This window comes from Podarcis vaucheri (genome assembly GCF_965113315.1).
Source record: "Podarcis vaucheri genome assembly, chromosome: 16".
Lineage (NCBI taxonomy): Eukaryota > Metazoa > Chordata > Lepidosauria > Squamata > Lacertidae > Podarcis > Podarcis vaucheri.
The window spans coordinates 43,550,883-43,564,071 of NC_138754.1; positions in this window are offsets into that span (position 1 = coordinate 43,550,883).

A 13,189-nucleotide genomic window follows, 5' to 3' on the forward strand; every position below is an offset into this window, starting at 1 on the left:
AGGCAGCACCAACACCGGGGAGAGACGCGGCCAGACAGCTGGACAGGGAGGCAAAGGTTTAGCACCATCCCAGTCAACACACCAGAGGCAAGGGATGGCCTCTTGTGTCATGGTGGTGCCAGATGAGAAGCAAGGAGTTCTTGCCTTCTTCCTCTCTGTCATTCTGTAGCACTGGTTGTGTCTAGCCAGCCTCTGGCCCTGAGCCTATAATTTCATCAGCCATTCATGTGGCCCCACTCCCTTCTCCTCCCCAAACCAAACTTGAATTGTTGCAATGCCCTCTCTGTGGGGCTTCCCTTGCACTTGAACTGCAGCATTTTGCACTCACCGCAGCAAAGCGAGATGCTGCCCGTTTATGATGCCTTTTTCCAGAGCCCTGTGCTGCTTCCCACCAGGCTAAGTTCATGGTGTTGCTGTGAGGGACCAGTTTGGGACCAGTTTGTTTGCAGGATTGCGGTACCACTTTCATCTGCAGAACTGGTACTGTTACAAGCGCCACGTGATCTCCATTCCACCCGTTAAAAAACTGATCTTTTGGTGTGGCAGCACTTATACTTTGGAACTCCTGCCTCTTGACACCACTGTTTTCTTTTGAGTGCTGCTGGCTTGTGACATTTGGACACATAGATGCTGGTGTGGTTTAATCTCTTTTTAGTTTATTGCTGATTTAATTGTTTTTAAAATGTTTTTAATTATTGTTTGAAACCTTTTTCATTCATCATTTTAACATTTCTTGTAAAGTGCTTATGTTTTGCTGCAACCAAATGGTATATGCATTCCGTTACATAATTGAAGAATAAAGAAGCCAGGCTGCAGGGCTTTGCTTTTGTGCTCTGTAATTCACCAGGAATCCAGCAATGGCTAATGCTGAGGCTTCCTTTGCTGGATGCCTGGGAGAGAATTTTCCAAATGCAGCCCAGTGTTGCAGAAGCAGATTCAGTTTCACTCAGGCTTCTTGTCCCATCAGTCCTCATGAGAGACTAAAGGGGTGCTCTAAAACCACCGAGCCTCAGGCTTGCCGATTGGAAGGTTGCTGATTCAAATCCTTGCAATGGGGTGAGCTCCTCTTGCTGTGTCACAGCTCCTGCCAAACTAGCAGTTTGAAAGTACACCAGCGCAAGCCGCCCTGAGCCTGGCTTCGGCTGGGGAGGGCGGGATAGAAATAAATTTTTATTATTATTATTATTATTATTATTATTATTATTATTATTATTATTAAATAGATACCACTGCGGCGGGAAGGTAAACAGTGTTTCTGTGCGCTCTGGTTTCTGTCATGGTGTTCCATTGCGCCAGAAGCAGTTTAGTCCTGCTGGCAACGACCCAGAAAGCTGTCTGTGGACAAACGCCGGCTCCCTCAGCCTGAAAAGCGATATGAGCGCCACACCCCATTGTCGCCTTTCACTGGACTTCACCGTCCATGGGTCCTTTACCTTTACCTTTGCCCAGGAGCTGTTTCTATGGTGGCCCCTTTCAGTGCTCAGCCTCTGCCTGGTCTGCACAGGTGACACAAAAGGCAAGCAGGAGCATTTGGGAGTGGCTTCACTCTTGCATCTCATCTTCACTGTGCATTTCTTTTTAAGTCCAGCTACCTGTGCAGCAGGGAAACATGCCACTTCCAGAAAAGTGCCAAAATGTATTTCAGAAACTGTTTCAAACCCCTTGATGAGGTGGGCCCACTTCCTTCCATGCATGGTGGTGGTGAAGCAGGGAGCTCAGGACCCCAAACGTTTCGAAAGATTGCCAGAAGGGCAAAGTGTGGCATGTTTGAGCAATGCACAACATTGCTCATGTTCTCTGCAGTGATGCTCACATGGCCATGTTTGCTATCACAACAGCAACAGACCCGCTGGTTGCGAGGCAGGGACAGGACAGTGCAGGGAGCAACACAGGGTCCATTTTGACGCTTTGGCCTGCCTGAGGAAGAGGACTCTGGGACAGAGAATGTGCAGAGAGGCCCCAAGGAGGAAGAGGAGGAGCCTTTGGGGCATCCCTCTCATGAAGGCACTGCAAGTGGCTCTTCCTGAGGCCACCTCTTGGCTATAGCCAACTTCATGTGCATTCTCCATATTAATAAATGGGGGACAGGGGGCCATAAATCTTGCAAGTGTCAATTTGCACGGGGCTTGCTCTTTTCCTGGCTACGCACTGGCACCTTTTACAGCCCATTAATTACTTTCCCTAATAAAGTTTGACAAAATGATAACTTGCTCATGAAAAGTGTTGTAATAAATACATTTCCCTTAACTTTAAGCCATTCTTGCATGTCTGCCTCATAAACTTTGGTTGCGGTTCAGCACCTTAGTCCCTCTCTTTACATATATATATGTCTCCGTCACTGAAGGAGCCAGGAAAGGATGCTTCCATGAGCTCGTCACCACAGGGTGGTGAGTCACATCACGTGGTGAGCTGTGAGGTTCAGAGGAGGCCACATGCCCTCCCTCCCTCCCACTCCCACCCCTGGACCCACAAGCCGAGAGAGCCACACTCCTGTCCTGCCAGTTGCGGCTTCTTCTTCGTGACCCATGGAAGCCACCCAACAAAGCTTGGGAAACGGAAGGTGATCCAGGGTTGGGGCAAGTTGCCTTTGGATCCGCCTGCCTCATCTCCTCCTGTTCCAGAGGGGCAGAGAGACCGAGCCAGCCTGGAGCCCAAAATACCTTCCAGGGTGAGGCTTCTCCCAAGTCTTCCCAATTAGGAGCCATCTGCTCAGGGGACTTAGTAATATGGTGACTTTGGCACTGGATCTTGTCCAACTGTTTCACTGAAAGAGCTGAGCTTGAAGCCTCTATAAATACCTCAGTGTGTGCTTAAGCCCAGGAATTGTGGGAATGTTAAGGAAGGTAGGAGAGGATATATTGCTTCGATATTATCCCTCCTCACTCAGGCTAGTGAGTAAACAGCAGAGCACATTCCCTTTGCAACTTATTGGAAGCAAGTTGATGATTCGTTGTGTCCAACTCTTCATGACCCCATGATGATTCGTTAGAATCCTTTAATTAAGCAATCCAGTCTGGCTTGTTCCTGGTAAATTTCCCCTTTATTTCCCTCTTAAAATAATAGTAACACAACACAGTCTTCTTTAGAAGTAAGAATCAAGTTTTACTCACATTCAGTTCACAGCAGTAACTCTGAAGGCAGGCTCTACCTTGTGGCTACAGTGAAAAGAAGCCTGGGCTACATCTCAGACTTTCTGCCTGTGGGCTCCATCCTATGTGAAGGTTGAGGCATGCGCTGGCTAAGAGCCAGGAGAGCAAGAGACCAAGAGAGAGATGGTTGCGTGGCCAGCCCTTGATGTGGTCAGCTAGGGTCATGCCCATCTACCTGGTCACACACAAGGGGAGGAAGCTCCAGAGCAGGTAGGACAGGAAGTCCTCCCTGTCTGGAGCCACATACCCCTCTGTGTCCGTTCTAGGCAACAGGAAAACGTTGTACTCGACTGCTCTAGTAATAACACACCCCACTGGAATGAATGTAAAGTGCCCAGCCAGGGAAGGAGATCATGCGGCTCTCCAAGATGACATTCTCTGTAAGAAAAAAAATGTAAAAATTCCTTCCAGTAGCACTTTAGAGGCCAACTAAGTTAGTTATTGGTATGAGCTTTCGTGTGCATGCACACTTCTTCAGATACACTTCTTCAGATCTCTGTAAGAACGTAGGAGCTGCCTTCTCCCAAGCCAGACCTTTGGCCCATCAAGCGAGGTTCACTTCGTCCACACAGATGGGCAGCCAGGACTTTCTGGGGCAGAAGCCTTTTCCAGGTCTGCTTGGAGATGCAGTCTGGGCCTGCAAAGCCCAGTGGCTCTCCTGCTGAGCTACAACGGCCCTTCCTCTCCCCTGTTGCTGGGGCTCATGCCCTGGGAGACTGAGGGGCCAATTCCTGGTGGGTGGAGCCCTGTCTGCCCAACAGCTGCTGCTGATGTAGCCCACTTCCCCAGCCCTGCTCTCTTGCTCCTTCCAGGAGGGCTAAGGAGTGCGGGAGCCTAACAGCAAGAGGCTCTGTGTGGCCAGGGAACATTCGTATTTGCAAGTTCAGGGGAAGGACTGCCTTCCACTGGGGTCTGGTGGGAAGCAGCAGGGTGGGTGTGACCCTGCACTGCCTGAGGCATGTCAAATGCAAAAGTGGCTTCCAAGTGCTGGGTGCTTTCGCCAGCTCACTATTGAACATGGAATCAGCCCCTGAGGGTCTTCACACAGGCATTCTGGGCTAGGAGTGTGTGACCTTAGAGAAGACCTTTGGCCAGGTTTGGAACCCAATGTCACTGAGCAAGGGAAGCTCCTTAACTACTGAAGACAAAAATGCGTGGGTTATCAGTACAACAGGTACCTGGCACTGTTGGGTTGCTTCCAGGCCCAGCTTCAATGAGGCAGCCCAAGCAGCTGAGAGGGGGCTTGGGATGGGGGGGGGCATGTCTGTCCACCCGCCTGCTTGGAGATCAGCCATGTATAACAGGGAACAGCCACCACAGTTTAGCCATGGACATTACTAAGGATGGCAGCACAGGGACTTGGGCCCACCAGGAGAGCAGGCGTGAGGATCTCAGAATTGGCTGTCCACCTTGCCTCCCACTGGTCCTTACCTTGATCTGCAACACCTGCTGCAAGAGCTGTCAGGAGGCAGAGTTGGGTGGGGCTGAGCGGTCATCAGTTCTGGCCCCAGAGACCTATAGACAGCATCACAGTGGGGGTAGGCTATTTCCAGTAGAGATGACCCTGAGGAAAGTTGTTACAAGGGCCTGTGCCCCTGACCAGTAATTCCAGCTTTTGATTCCAGTACAGTACTGTAATGATAGCTTTTTATTGTTTTATGGTTTCTTATTACTATGATATCATTTTATTGTAGTAAACCATTTTGGGAGCTCCCCCGCTTTTTTTAATGAAGAGTGACCTAGAATTCTTTATGACAAAATAAATAACACTAAAGTCAATTGGCCAATTATTGTCATGATTTTTTGATACTAGAAGGTCAAAGAGGCTGGAGGAAGGGGGGGCACTGGAGTATCATCTTCCTTTGCTATTCTGGACACAACTGAAGATCTTTGGGATAGATGGACACCCACCCCTACCCTCGCCTAAATCATCTAAGATGCAGCAGGTGCTGTACTGAAATCATCTCTCTGGAGTAGACCAGCAATCCCTGGCTCAAAAAACAAACCACCCATTTTGCTCCCTGGAAAAAGGACCACAGATAGAGGGAGGGTGGTAAATGCTAAGCACCAGCCCCTCACACTTCATCAGTCTAGTCCAGCATCCTGTTCTCCCAGTGGCCAACCAGATGCCCACAAGCAGGATCCCAGCGCATGAGCCCTCTCCCCTCTTGAGGTTCCCAGGAACTGGTATTCAGAAGCATCCCTGCCTCTGACCATGGAGGCAGAGTACAGCCATTGCGGCTAGTAGCTTTCAAAAGCCCTCTCCTCCATGAATTTGCCTAATCCTCTTCAAAAGCCATCCAAGTTGGGGGCCATCACTGCTGCCTCTTGTGGAGGTGAGTTCCATAGCTTAACTATTCACTGTCTTTCTTTTATGCGTCACATTCCAAGTTTTGCGGTCTGGAGGTAAGGCATTCTCGAGAAGCAGACAGGACACCAGAGACCTACAAATGGGGTCTCAGACCAAGTGAACAGGGATCACAGCACAACGGAGTTTCTAAACTCCTCTCTTAGATCCCCCTTCTCTGATGAAAATGGCCAGGTAGCTTTCCACTTCAAACGAATCCCATATTTGCATATTTCAAGTCCTGAAGGCGAACCTCACAAGGAACCAGGATACATGAGAGAGGTCAAACTGTCCACCTCACCTCCCAGGAAGGGCCTCTCGGGCCCCCCCCCCCCCCCGTAGAAGGGTTCCTTGTTCCCAGTTTAGCCTTGCGGCTGAGCCCTGTTGACTCTGCACCAAGCTGGGCCAGAGCAAAAGGGCTACTGTGGGATCAGGAACCCTGAAGGGCCACTGCTTGCTTTTCCTATAAATGCAAAAAGGGGGCTTCGTACAGGAGGACACAGAGTGGTCAAGCTCCCCACCTATCCTGGAAGAAGCCTTGCCTCGCATACCTCTTCCTCTCCCTTAAGAAGCAAGAGCACATCTGATGGAGCAGATGCGTCTTCCATGGGGACCTCAATTTAGGGAACATTCCTTCGCCTGGTGCTCTGCACATACCCCAAGCACAGGCAACCCTGTTTCCTCAATGGTGCACCCCAGGCATGCACCCTCCACAGGCCAGGATATTCTGGTGCCTGGAGCCCTTTATGGCAGGGAGCAGGTGGCTCAAGTAGAGAAGCCATGCATTGCTCACAGGAAGAGGACCCTCGGCCCACCTGACAACTCATAGAATCATAGAATCATAGAATCATAGAGTTGGAAGAGACCACAAGGGCCATCGAGTCCAACCCCCTGCCAAGCAGGAAACACCATCAGAGCACTCCTGACATATGGTTGTCAAGCCTCTGCTTAAAGACCTCCAAAGTAGGAGACTCCACCACACTCCTTGGCAGCAAATTCCACTGTCAAACAGCCCTTACTGTCAGGAAGTTCTTCCTAAGGTTTAGGTGGAATCTTCTTTCTTGTAGTTTGGATCCATTGCTCCGTGTCCGCTTCTCTGGAGCAGCAGAAAACAACCTTTCTCCCTCCTCTATGTGACATCCTTTTATATATTTGAACATGGCTATCATATCACCCCTTAACCTCCTCTTCTCCAGGCTAAACATGCCCAGCTCCCTTAGCCGTTCCTCATAAGGCATCGTTTCCAGGCCTTTGACCATTTTGGTTGCCCTCCTTTGGACACGTTCCAGTTTGTCAGTGTCCTTCTTGAATTGTGGTGCCCAGTGCTCTCCACCCAATGCTCTCCTCTTAAGTCCCTGAAAGAGAGCCAGCCTCTCCTCCTAATGGGGAACAGGCAAGCTTCCATCCATAAGGCGGATGACAGGCAAGCTTCCATCCATAAGGCGGATGAGGGATCTCCCACCTCCACTGCCTCAAAAAGGCACCTTGTGAGCACATGTGCACATGTGAGCACTTGAAAGGCAGGTGATGCTATAAGGCTCCTCATTGGTTGACAGCTTCCCAGGGTGCCCCCCCTCCTATGAGAAGCAAAGCTGCTGGGGCCATTGATCCTTCTTGTCCTAAAGCAGACTGAACCAGGGAGAAGGGCATTTTGCCTTGACCAAGCCATGGTCCGAGGGGGAATTTGCCCATCTTCTGCAGGTCTTCACCCAGTCAGCCCTCAGCTGCCAATGGATACTTGTAGGCTGTGTATACACAAACATTTACAGTGGCACCTCGGGTTACGTACACTTCAGGTTACAGACTCCGCTAACCCAGAAATAGTACCTCGGGTTAAGAACTTTGCTTCAGGATGAGAACAGAAATCGCGTGCCGGCAGTGGGAGGCCCCATTAGCTAAAGTGGTGCTTCAGGTTAAGAACAGTTTCAGGTTAAGAACGGATCTCCGGAACGAATTAAGTACGTAACCCGAGGTACCACTGTACTGCGGCTCCACCACGCCATACTCAGTGTATGCATAAAGGTAGCCCCATCCACACAAATAGTGTACATCCTTGAGAAATACTGCTATTTGATGAGTTTTCCTTCAAAGCAGCTTCCATCCTGCGGTGAAGCTGCGCTGGGGACATTTGAGGAGGGAACAGCGCATGTGCAAATGACACCTTCACAGAATAAGCATTGTGAGGGGGAGGTTTCAGGCACAGAATGAGGAATCAGGGAGTGCACATTAAGCAAATGCATCCCTGCCCGCTCTCCGGCGTGTTCAGCAGTGTAAAAATGCAAGGTCCAACCACCTATGGGACCACTGGGTTCACCTCTGCAGAAAGCCATTTCGCTCCCTAAGTTGCACCCCTGGGCCTCCCTTTGCTGCGATTCAGAAGCTGTGACTTGGCTTTGGTGAGCCCCTCAGTTCTAGTCTTTGCCCCTCTCTTGTATTCTCATCAGGCCCACCAAAAGCAGTTTGTTCAAAAACGCAGGGTCGCATTTTGTAGCTGCTGCCTCCTCCAGACCCAGCTCCCTCCTCCAGCCACAAAAGGCCTCTGCTTGTCCTGGGGGCTAACAAAACATTGCTGTGTGTTTGGGTTAGGCAGCAGGGGGTTAATGAAAAAAGCCCCACCAGGAAGGAGGAGGAGGGCTGCAGGGTAGGGCCGTCCAACTCCCTGCAGCCTTGCACTTATTGAAGAATGTGGTAATGTGCTGGATTTTATTCAGTGGGGGGGGGGCAGGGGCTAGAGCTCCTCTCTGTCCCCAGAAAATTCTCACAATGCGGTTAAACAAAGAGCTCTTCACAAAGAGCAAATTTACACAGCAAAGTTTTCTTGCAGGCTAGCAGAATCCCAGCATTATAATGGGAAAAGTGGGGGTGGGGTGGGGGTGCATTTTGCAGAGGATAAAAGGGCATGGAGAGCAGCTGCCCCCCCCCCAACCTCAGAGCAGAAGATTCTGTGTCAGTTAACCTCAGCCTATTAAATCCCCACAGGCTCCTCGCCAAAGCACAGCCTCTCTGGGAATAGGGGACTTTTTGTTCAGAAGGTAGGATTCCGTGGCAGGGGTCATGCACTGGGAAACCGGGGTTGTTTGCAAAAAGGCAGGCAGTGAAATTATCATCCCATCAGCAAACAGGAGGCACAATTACATCAGGGCCTTTAACGGACCCTCAGGAGACCCACATTAGACCCACACCAATATGTACCTGACTGTGCATAAACAACATGGAGGCACCAGCCGCCCAATAGACCAATGGTGGTGTGAAGGCCAGCTGCCTGCCCTGACCCCCGCTCTGCAGAAGGAAGGCAGTCCCACTCAAAGAAGAGATAGTTGGTAGGGAGGAGGCGTGGGTGTAGCAGGGGGGTGGGGCAGCTGCCCCCCTAAATAAATAAAAACACTTAACTATCCAATTGCATTGTAGATAACTCAGTTCTGCCCCCTCCAACACAAAGCCTGCCCCCTAAAATAAATCCTGGTGGCGCTGTGGGTTAAGCCACAGAGCCTAGGACTTGCCGATCAGAAGGTCAGCGGTTCAAAACCCCACGACGGGGTGAGCTCCTGTTGCTCAGTCCCTGCTCCTGCCAACCTAGCAGTTCGAAAGCACGTCAAAGTGCAAGTAGATAAATAGGTACCGCTCCGGCAGGAAGGTAAACGGTGTTTCCGTGCGCTGCTCTGGTTTGCCATGCTTAGTCCTGCTGGCCCCATGACCCGGAAGCTGTATGCCAGCTCCCTCGGCCAATAAAGCAAGGTGAGCGCCGCAACCCCAGAGTCGGCCACGACTGGACCTAATGGTCAGGGGTCCCTTTACCTATCCCCCTGGGAGGAAGGAGACTAGATGCCCATCCTGAGTTAGCAGCACGTGAAACAGGGGTCCGAACAGGCACAGAGCAAACCTGCTCTTCACAACTATTAGGGGGAGATTTCCATGGGGCATTTCTTTTTAAAATGTTTCAATCCAGGCCCCCTCACACCAGCTGGCTCACTCGCTGGCAGGTGTTCACACAGAGACAGAGGGCCTTCTCCTCCGCTGATCCGTGCAGATCATGACCTGCATGCCTATCAAGCCACTGGACCCCATCCATCCCTCTGACATGCCTGCCTGGATTGCCTCCAAAACTGGTTGGGACTTGGAGGGATGTGAGGAAAATTGTAGACAGACTCAGGGCTCAGCCACACTTCTCCTTGTCCCATTGCTAGAAAGCACCTGTCTGAGCAGTTTCCCCTTTGCCGTGCCGCTGTCCATGGAAAACCTGCTCTCTAGTGCTAAATTGGCACAAATGTCAATCCGCGGAAACCCACAGGTTTTTCAGGAGGAAAACAAAAGTTTTAGCCCTTAGCCCCCAAATTTACACAATGTCTGCATTTTGCTAGTTACTGCATATTAAAAGGAGTTCCACCCTTTATCAAGCACACTGTACTAAAGAGGTTCTAGGTCTTCTAATAAAGGCTAAAGAGGCCGAATAGCCCAGACAAAAGGACCTCCAGAGAGGGGCCTGTCCAACTGAATCAGGCATTTTGGAGATCCTCCTGGTCCAAGACAGCAGCAAAAGCAACAACATTTTTTAGTTTTTTGTTTCTTTCCTCAAAGGCAACGAAGGGGGCACATGATAGAGGTCCATAAAGCAATGCATAGTGTGGAGAAGGTGCATGGAGACATTTTGGGTTTCTCCATCCCAATACTAGAAGCTGAGGTCATCCCATGAAAGTATGTGGAGGGATATTCAAGACTGAGAGGAAGTATGATGGAACCTGCTTGCTTTGTAATGGTGGCTACCAACTTAAGTTGGCTTTTCAAAGGGCAATTAGACAACTTCATGGGCAATAAGCCTCTCCAAGGCTACAGTTGTGACTGCTGTGCGCTACTTCCAGAACGGAAGAAAGGCTTGCTGGATCAGGCCCAAGGGGGCGATAGTGCTCATGTCTTGTCTGTAGGTTTGCTGACAGCATGTGCTTGGCCACTGTAGGGAAGTGGAGGCTGGACATGCCTTTAGTCTGATCTAGGAGGGATGCAGGTGCTGCTGCAAGATAAACTATCGGAGACACGTCTTATCTCTACTTTCCTGCTCCCACTCTGCCTCACCACTTTGATCTCAAAGGATCCCAGTATCTGCAAACACCTGCCCTGCAGATTTTACTTTATTTGGCCCGCCTACTATGCTAACAGCAATGGCATCGCTATAACTCTTGGAGATCTGCGGAAAGAAAAGGTTAAAATCATCAAAATGGAATTCCTTGATTGGCACAGATGTGGGTGGCAGTGAAAAAGAGAGGGGGATGCCCCATTTAGAGAGGAGAAGCTGGAAACATTTGGTCTCAAACAAGCACATTATGAAAGGGTGTTGACATGTTACAGCTGGGAGGGAGGAGGGCCCCACCCCCTTGTGGGCCAAAAGAGGCAGAGATGAGCTTTGGCCAGACCCACCCAGCCCTTCTAGATAAGCGAGCGCATGTTGCCCTTGCCCCTCTCTTTTGGCAAAGCTAGCCAACAAGCAGAGAAGAGGACAAAGAAACACGCTCCCTGCAGCACTCCAAAACATCGGAGGAGGAGAGAAGATATACACAATTTAAGGCAAAAATATCCAATAGTCACCATTAACATCATATTTATTGTTATTTAGTTGCTCAGTAAAACATATACAGATATATACAATATGCATGAATACAGAAGACTGCACTTTACATATTTTAAAAAAGAAAAAATAACACTCACTTTTCATGAGCTTTTGTCACAGTCTTCCAACCAAGCATTGAGAAATGAATTTAAACAAAAATTCCAGAAAGGGGAGGGGGGCGAGAGGAGGGAGGGGAAAGGGTAGATTACAGATTGCCCTCCACATTCATATCTTACATGTGCAATAATGTTTGTCAGGCTGAATTTGCTATGCAGTAAGGATTTGTCAGGGATTGGGGAAGGGATTTCTTTTTAAGGAATTAGATTCAATACAAAGTAATAGCATCATTTTGTCTTTAAAAACCGTTTTTAAAGCTGCAGTTGTTTTAGGGGTGGTGAACACAGACAAAGCAGCAAAGTGGGAGTCCCCTGAAATTTCATCTTAGAATCTCTCTGCAGAAATGAGTTGTCCAATGTTTCTGGTTTATTGTAGGTCAGTTTTCATCGCGAGAGAAAGAATTCTGCTGAACGGTTCCGGACTTCCTATTGAAGTGAGGCGAAATCTAAGAATTCAAGGAAAGAGGGTTCTGCGTGTGCAGAGACTCAGACCAATGTCAGAGCAAATTAACCTGATTACAGTTCTGACAGAAGCCCTGCTTTTCAGAAGGAACAGCCAGGCTGGTCGGTGGAGCATCCAGCTTTGGAGAGGATTTTCTGGCTGCCATGAAAGCAGACTATCCTCCCTGCCCAAGTGCCAATTAGGGCAAGCAACCTACCAGCCATCTCTCCCCAATACGAGGGTCTACAGCCAGTTTCTTGTGATTTCCAACTTGCATGGGGTGGGTACCAAACAGGAAGCTGTCAGCAGGGGTTTGCTGAGATCCATTTATTTAGCTGCAAAAGTACTTTCTGGCAATGAAAAAGATTTCAATTTGGAAACTTTCTTTCCCCCCCCCCCCACCAAATTGCCTGAATGAGAGTTTAATCTACTGGATGGTTTTTAAAGTTCCTGTTTTGTTATCATTATTAATTTCTTATTCTTTAATAATTTTTGTATTCTTTAAACACTTAAAATTTCAGTTGTGGTGATTGTTCAAGAAAGCATAATTTTAAAAAGAAAACAAATTAATGTTGTTTAAAATAATCTTCTGTGGTTTGATGGGAATGTCCCCAGGCCAACAGTGCTCCTAGACTGGGACTCCAGGCAGCAGCTCATCTGCAGGGTCTCAAGGGGGGGGGGGGCTCCTCCAGCTCTGCTCCCCAGGCCCATCGCCCAGAGGGTGGAAACCCAAGCCCTTCCGAGGAGCAGATCTCCTGCCCAGCAGGCCTTGCTTCCTTCTCTTCAATGTGCCTGCAGCAAGGAGGACAAGTTCATTCCTGTAAGGCAGTGTTTTGATCTGCCTCCTGCAACAGAGGGGGAGGGGGATTCAGTCACAAACCAAATTCCCACTGCCCTTAAAACCAGACTTTTCAGGAGAAGGAGCATGATGGCCAAAGACACAGGAGAGCATGGGATGATTGCTGGATGACACCATGTCCATTACCCATCCTGGACACAAGTCAGAACGAATGCTCAGTGAACAGGTCATGTGGAAGGGACCAAAGACTCCCCGGCTGGCCTGGAGTTGCAAATCTCGCAGGGAGAAAAGAAGAAAATGTAAAATCTAGCTTTAGCTACATGAAAATAATTTCACACAAATCTGAATAGACATTTAAAATGCCTTCATTTGAATTTCTTGGGTTTAAGAAAGAGGAGGCAGCCTCCTCCAATTAAAAGAAACTAACCAGAAGAAAAACAGAAAGTTAGGAAAATGCAGTCAGTGAGGCAAAGGTTGAAAGAACTGCCTTGCCCAGAGCCCAAAGGGGCCTTTCCTTCATCCCAGGAAAGGCCAACAGCAAAGAACATAGACTTGCTGGGGACTGCTGCTTCCTAGCTGCAATACACCCTGCCCAAAAGCAGGCAGAGGAGGTGCCTTCCCACTCCACAACTTTCCATTCCCATTACCTCACCATTTACACGGCTTTACAGTATTATGGTTGGGGGGCCCCCAAGAGCTTGGGAGGAGATCAAGCTGCAGCAACAGCCTGTGCCTGA